Genomic DNA, 6,425 nt, shown 5'->3' on the forward strand with positions numbered 1-6,425 from the left:
TTTTCTGTAGAGTTTTTTATCATGAATGGGTGTTGGATTTTGTCAAATGCCTTTTCTGCATCTATTGAGATGATCCTATGGTTTTTGTCCTTGACTCTGTTAATATAGTGTATTACATTTATTGATTTATGAATGTTGAACCATCCTTGCATGCCTGGGATAAATCCAACTTGGTCAGGGTGTATGATCTTCTTGATGACCCTCTGTATTCTGTTTGCCAGTATCTTGTTGAGGATTTTTGCATCTATGTTCATTAGGAAGATTGGCTTGTAGTTCTCTTTTAGGGTTGGGTCTTTCCCTGGTTTTGGAATCAAAGTAACATTTGCTTCCAGGAATGAATTTGGAAGCCTTGCTTCCCTTTCAATTTCCTTGATGAGTTTATAAAGAGTAATGGTGATAGTTCTTCTTTAAATGTCTTGTAGAAGTCAGCAGTGAAGCCATCAGGACCTAGGGTTTTCTTTGTTGGTAGATTTTTTATTACATTTTCAATTTCACTCATTGTAATTGGGGTGTTTAGAATTTCTATATCTTCTTCATTTAACTTTGGCAGTTTGTATGTATCTAGGAATCTGTCCATTTCTTCTGTGTTTTCCGTTTTATTAGAGTGCAGGCTCTCAAAGTAGGTACTGATGATCCTCTGGATTTCTGCTGGGTCTGTTGTGACTTCACCTTTTTCGTTCTTAATTGCATGGATTTGAGCCTTTTCTTTCCCATTTTTTTGATAAGGTTGGCTAAAGGTTTATTGATTTTATTTAGTCTTTCGAAAAACCAACTCTTTGATTCATTAATTTTTTGTATCATTCACTTAGTATCCATTGCATTGATTTCTACTCAGATCTTTATAATTTCCTTTCTTGTATGATCTTTGGGTTTGTTATGCTCTTCTTTTTCGAGGAGCTTGAAGTTCTGCATTAGGTTACTTAACTGAGTTCTCTGTGTTTTCCTAAAATGGGCATTCACTGCTATGAATTTCCCTCATAGAACTGCTTTCATTTTGTCCCATAGATTCCTGTATGTTGTACTGGCATTATCATTTACTTGTAGAAACTGTCTAATTTCTTAATTTCCTCTGTGACCCATTGGTTTTTCAGGAGGGCGTTATTCAATTTCCATGTGTTTGTTGGGGTTTTGTGGTTTCTTATGTTATTGATCTCCAATTTTATTGCACTATGGTCTGATAATATAGAGGTGAAAACTTCACTTCTTCTACATTTACTTAGACATATCCTATGAGCTAGCATGTGGTCTATTTTGGAGAATGACCCATGTGCAACTGAAAAGAATGTGTATTCTGATTTTGTGGGGTGGAATATTCTGTAAACATCTATTAAGTCCATTTGTTCAATAGCTTGGTTCAGTTCTAGAATTTTTTTGTTAATTTTTTGTCTAGATGATCTGTCTATTTGTGATAGTGGGGTATTGAGGTCCCCCACTACAATTGTATTAGTGTTTATTTGGTTTTTCACGTCCATTAATATTTGTTTTGTGTAGTTGGGGGTATTTGTATTTGGTGCATATATATTTATGATTGTCATCTCTTCCTCTTGGATTGTTCCTTTCACAAGGATGTAGTGACCATCTTTGTCTCTCTTAATTAGTTTTGGTTTGAAATCTACTTTGTCTGCAAATAAGATTGCCACACCTGTTTTTTCTGGGTTCCTCTCCTGTGGAGAACTGTTTTCCATCCTTTTACTTTCAGTCTATGAATTTCCTTTTGAGTTAGGTGTGTTTCTTGTATACAACATATTGCTGGATTTTGCTTCTTAATCCATTGTGTCAGTCTATTTCTTTTGATTGGTGAATTGAGGCTATTAACATTGAGAGTTACAATTGATAGATATTGACTCATCCTTGTCATGATGTTTTACTGTTGTTGGCTCTTTTATTTCTTATCCCCCACCCCCTTCCCTTTAGTGTCTTACCTTGCATGGTGGCTTCCCTCTGTTGGGCCTCATGGAGTCATAACCTTCATTGTCTTTTTCTAGGATATTGCTTAGAATTGTTTGGCTTGCTGGTTTGGTGTTCATGAAATTTCTCAGGTGTTCTTTGTCATGGAAGTATCTAATTTCCCCATTGGTTTGAAAGATAATTTTGCAGGACACAACAGTCTAGGTTGGAAGTTATTTCCTTTTAGGTCTTGAAATACTTCACTCCAGGCTCTCCTTGCCTTGAGGGTTTGTGTTGAGAAGTCTGCTGTGATTTTGACAGGCCGTCCTTTGTATGTGATTTGTTTCTTTTCTCTAACTGCCTGTAGGATTTTGTCCTGTTGGATTTTTGGGATCTTGACTACTACATGTCTAGGTGTAGATTTTTTTTTTTTTTATCATGGCTAGTTGGGGTTCTATATGCCTCACTTATCTGCATTTCCAATTCTCTACCTCTGTCTGGGAAGTTTTCTACTATTACTTTGGTGAACAGATTTTTAATGTCAATTGTACTTTCTCCTGTTTTTTCTTGGACTCCTATTAGTCTTATGTTTTTCTTCTTTGCATCATCTAGCAGCTGCTGGATTGATTTCTCATGGCCCCTTACTATTTTTAAGAAATCTCTGTTTTCATGGTCTTTCTCCACAATCCTGTCTTCTATATCTGATATTCTATCTTCAGATTCCCTTAATCTGTTCTGTATGCTTTCAATGGAGTTTTTAATCTCCTGAATATCTGTTTGAATCTGTTTCATGGATTCCATTTTTTTCTTATGTTGGATGATCATTGTTTCCATTTCTTTCTTATGCTGGGCATTCATGGCTTCTAGCACATTTCTCAGCTCATCTTTTTTTTTTTATCTGTTTCTGTTCTAGAGCCTCTAATCATGTCTTTCACTCTGCTCATTGTCTCTGTAGTTATCTGGGAGATTATTTCTGTTTTGAAGTTTTCTAGAGCCTCATTCATCTGTTTAGTTACTTCCTGTCCTATCAGTTCAGGGTATCCAGGTGGTTGATTATTGGACTTTTCCACCTTGTTTCCTCCAGAATTTGCCTTTTGTGGGGTGGAAGGCACCTTACTTAAATGTCTTCTCATTTTTGTTTTTGGTACTGTCCTTGGTTTAGTTCTTGGGTTGATACTTTGAAGTTACTTATTGTAAGTATCTTTGTTGCTTGTAATTAGAACCCTTATGGAATGATTGCTTCTCAGAAGTGTCTTCCAGATATAGCTAGTCTTTAGGTTCTGAGTCTCTAATGGCTCTGCGGCTGACTCATTTTCATTGTACCAGGAAGGAGAACTGATTAGATCAATCACAATACCTTAGCTCAAGTGATACTATTAGCAACACAGTAGCATCAAGTACCTCTTAGAAAATGACAACTTGTGGTAGTTATTAATCTATCTCCTTTAACTGTGTGAATTAAATCAAAATTGAGGACCACCCTAACATATGTTTATAGTGAATAAACTCTTCAATATGGCAACTTTACCCTTTGGAATGGGGAGTTAGAAGGAGTTGGGGAGGGAGAGATGGGTATGTAGAAGGATAGGAGAAGGTTAGCAGTGAGCCCAGAGGACACAGGTGAGAGAAGGAAAGAGAAGAAAAGAAAAATAAAGAAGAAATATGAATTAGGGCCAGAACAGTAACACAAAGGGAGATGGAGAACAGTGTGGGACAGCAAGGGAGCAAGGGAGAGAGAGAGAAAAAAAGAGAAAAGGAAAAAAAAGAGAAAAATAAAAAATTTTAAAAGAGTAGAAAAAGAAGGAAAAAAATTAAAAATAAGAATTAAAAAAATAGTGGTAATTTTGAAAATAACAAATAAAAGATAAAAATGAAGGGACTCCTTCAGGGTATGTGTCTTCTGTCACAACAGACAATGTGGGCAGCTGTGTTCAGTTACAAGTCAATGAGTCTCAGTAAGCCAGTCACAGTCCCATGAGATTCAGGCAGATTTCTGGCTGCAAGGTCCAAGTTGAGCTCCCTGTCCTTCTGCAGAGTTGAACTGTGCAAGGTTCTATTGCAGGTTCCAGCTGCCCTTCCCCTGAAGATAGTCCAGGTTCTGATGGGAGGTGACGATACCTCTAATTTACCAATTACGGTGGTCTGGTGTGCCTTTATGGCAGAGATTCTCTTCACTTTTCCTGTGGGCTTCAGTTATCATCAAGGAGCCCGAGAGAGGCCCTCTCTCTCTTGTTCACTTCTGCAGTTCAGGACAATGGCCTTTATGTCCCCCTGTGCCTCTGTAGTGTGGAACCAGTTAGCTGCACAGCCAAGAGGCCAGAGGCGGGGTTCTGTTGTTGTAGGCACCCGCGCTGCTCCACAGGAGGCTGGTAGGCATTCCTGGGGGATCCTTACAAGCCCTTGGTCGCAAGTGGGCATAGCCAGCTGTACAGAGCTGGGCTCAGTCAGTCCTGGGCGCTCTGCTCCCCTCACGTCTCTACCCGCGTGGCTCCACGGGCGGCTGGTGGGCGTGCCCAGAAGGAAATAATCTGGCAAAACTTCCTATGATGGACTAATGTGACCAAGAGGCAAGAGTTCTCACTGATCACTAAATCTGCATGAGAGAAGGGATTGGGCCCTGAGTATAAAGAATATAGCCATTTTAAGGGGAAGAATGCAGCATATTTCCAAAAGGTGATGAAAATGCCGGCCACCTGACATTGTCTCCTTTCTGTAATCACAGTGGAGAACAAAGATGTAAAGACATTGTGCCAGTTGGTTCCTGTCTGTTTTTCTGGTAACATTAATAAGGTTCTGCCTTTTCCCCTGGGGACGTCAGATCCAGGTGCTCAGTGGCTATTGGGTAAGTAGTTTCATTGCAGAAAGGGCTTGATACCACTGGAATGTTGTTTCTTCAAACCCAGAACAGTGGCTGCCTTTAAGAAAAACATGGCATTGAGTTCTGGGGTAAATATGGCAGATTAGGAGACTGTGAAGTTTCCCATGTGGCCCTCTGTACCCTGGTGCATGAAGTTCTGCGTGCATCACTGGTGGCTGACTGGGTGGCTCTCTGCATGGCCTTAGCCTCCTGTCTGGGAATGGAACTCGCTTTGAGCAGATGTTGCTGCAATTCAAACCGACTGCGGCCCCCATCAGGATTTAGTGAGTCCAGTTTTCTCCTGCTGTACATCCAGAGTATTGCAGAACTGAGGAAGTTACAACCCAGCTGCAGATCTCATAAATGTTTCAGTTGGTGCCAAGTTTACTGAAGTTTATTTTTCTACAATCTGGGTCTCCAAGTACAGTTTAAGTCAGATTATGAGGTTATTGATAATGAGGGTCTGAACATATTTAAAGACAAGAAGTCATATTTGTACAATCTGAATTTTTTTATGTCAAGAACAGAAGAAGAAGGTTTGGAAAATGGGAACGGGATTAAGAGTTGGAAGGAGCAGAGAGGGGACGGGAGAGTATGGGGTGGAAAAAGAATGGAGACGTGTTATGTACGTGCACCAGCTCCCCGCGAGGAATGGGATCATTATGTACTGCAGACATGGACTGCTAAAAAAGAGCAGGCTAAGAATGAATCAATGAATACTTAATGCTGATACCTTGATTATAGATGTAAGTGAAATGTTTCCTGAATTTGTAATTTGGTACTTTTAGATTTGATAAAAAAATTGGTTTAATGAAGGTCATTTGATTTAACTATACAATAAGCTATATTCTACAACTAGATAGCCAGTAAATTAAATTTTGGCTATACCTGTAGGATAACACTGGCATTTAAATTTCTCATTAAGCTATAGTTTGATTATATAACTTCTAAAGGATTTCAAATCGATTACAAAAGTCTGAGTAATTTGATGAATACAGTTAGATTTATTTGAAAATTGAATCCATGTCAGGAAGAATAAATTATTATTTTATGAATCAGGCAACCCAGAAGGTGACCTGAAAATGTATATTCATTTAACAAACATCAAGAAAACAGCATCTTTGGTGAGAGTGCCCAGAATGAACACTGAGTAGGAGGGCAAATAGATTGGAGATTTTAGTTAACAAAAATGTTATCAGATAAAATTCTAATTCATGAAAATCTGAGCTAAATTTAGAATCTTGATGTGACTCAGTGTATCCATCGCAAATCAATGTAGGAAACTGCAGTTGTTGTAGACATTTTGATAGAAAGGGGGTTTGATACAGAGAATTAAGAGCTTATAAAATCTTTTAGAGATCCAGAGGAGTGTGTTGAAGGTATTGTAGCTAAAATACAGAGGTCCAGAAGCAGCTGTGCCCAGTGCCACCACTACTGCCTGAAATGCCTGCAGTTGGGGACCGGATGCCAGTGGGGTCTCCTGCCTGGTTGCCGCAGTGGCAGGATGTGCCTTCAGTCTGCCCAAGACTCCTTTCTGGTGGTGTAGGTGTCATGTGTGGCCCCCTGCCTGCCAAACCCTGAGGAATGGGTGCTCTCACCTCCTATCTTTTTCTAGGAAGGGCTTCACAGGAGGGGTGGATGTGAAGGACAGTCCATCTAAAAACCCGCGATAGCCTCTGGT

This window comes from Heterocephalus glaber, unplaced genomic scaffold, assembly GCF_053883595.1.
Source record: "Heterocephalus glaber isolate CG9 unplaced genomic scaffold, H.glaber_assembly_v1.0 deba00001688, whole genome shotgun sequence".
Lineage (NCBI taxonomy): Eukaryota > Metazoa > Chordata > Mammalia > Rodentia > Bathyergidae > Heterocephalus > Heterocephalus glaber.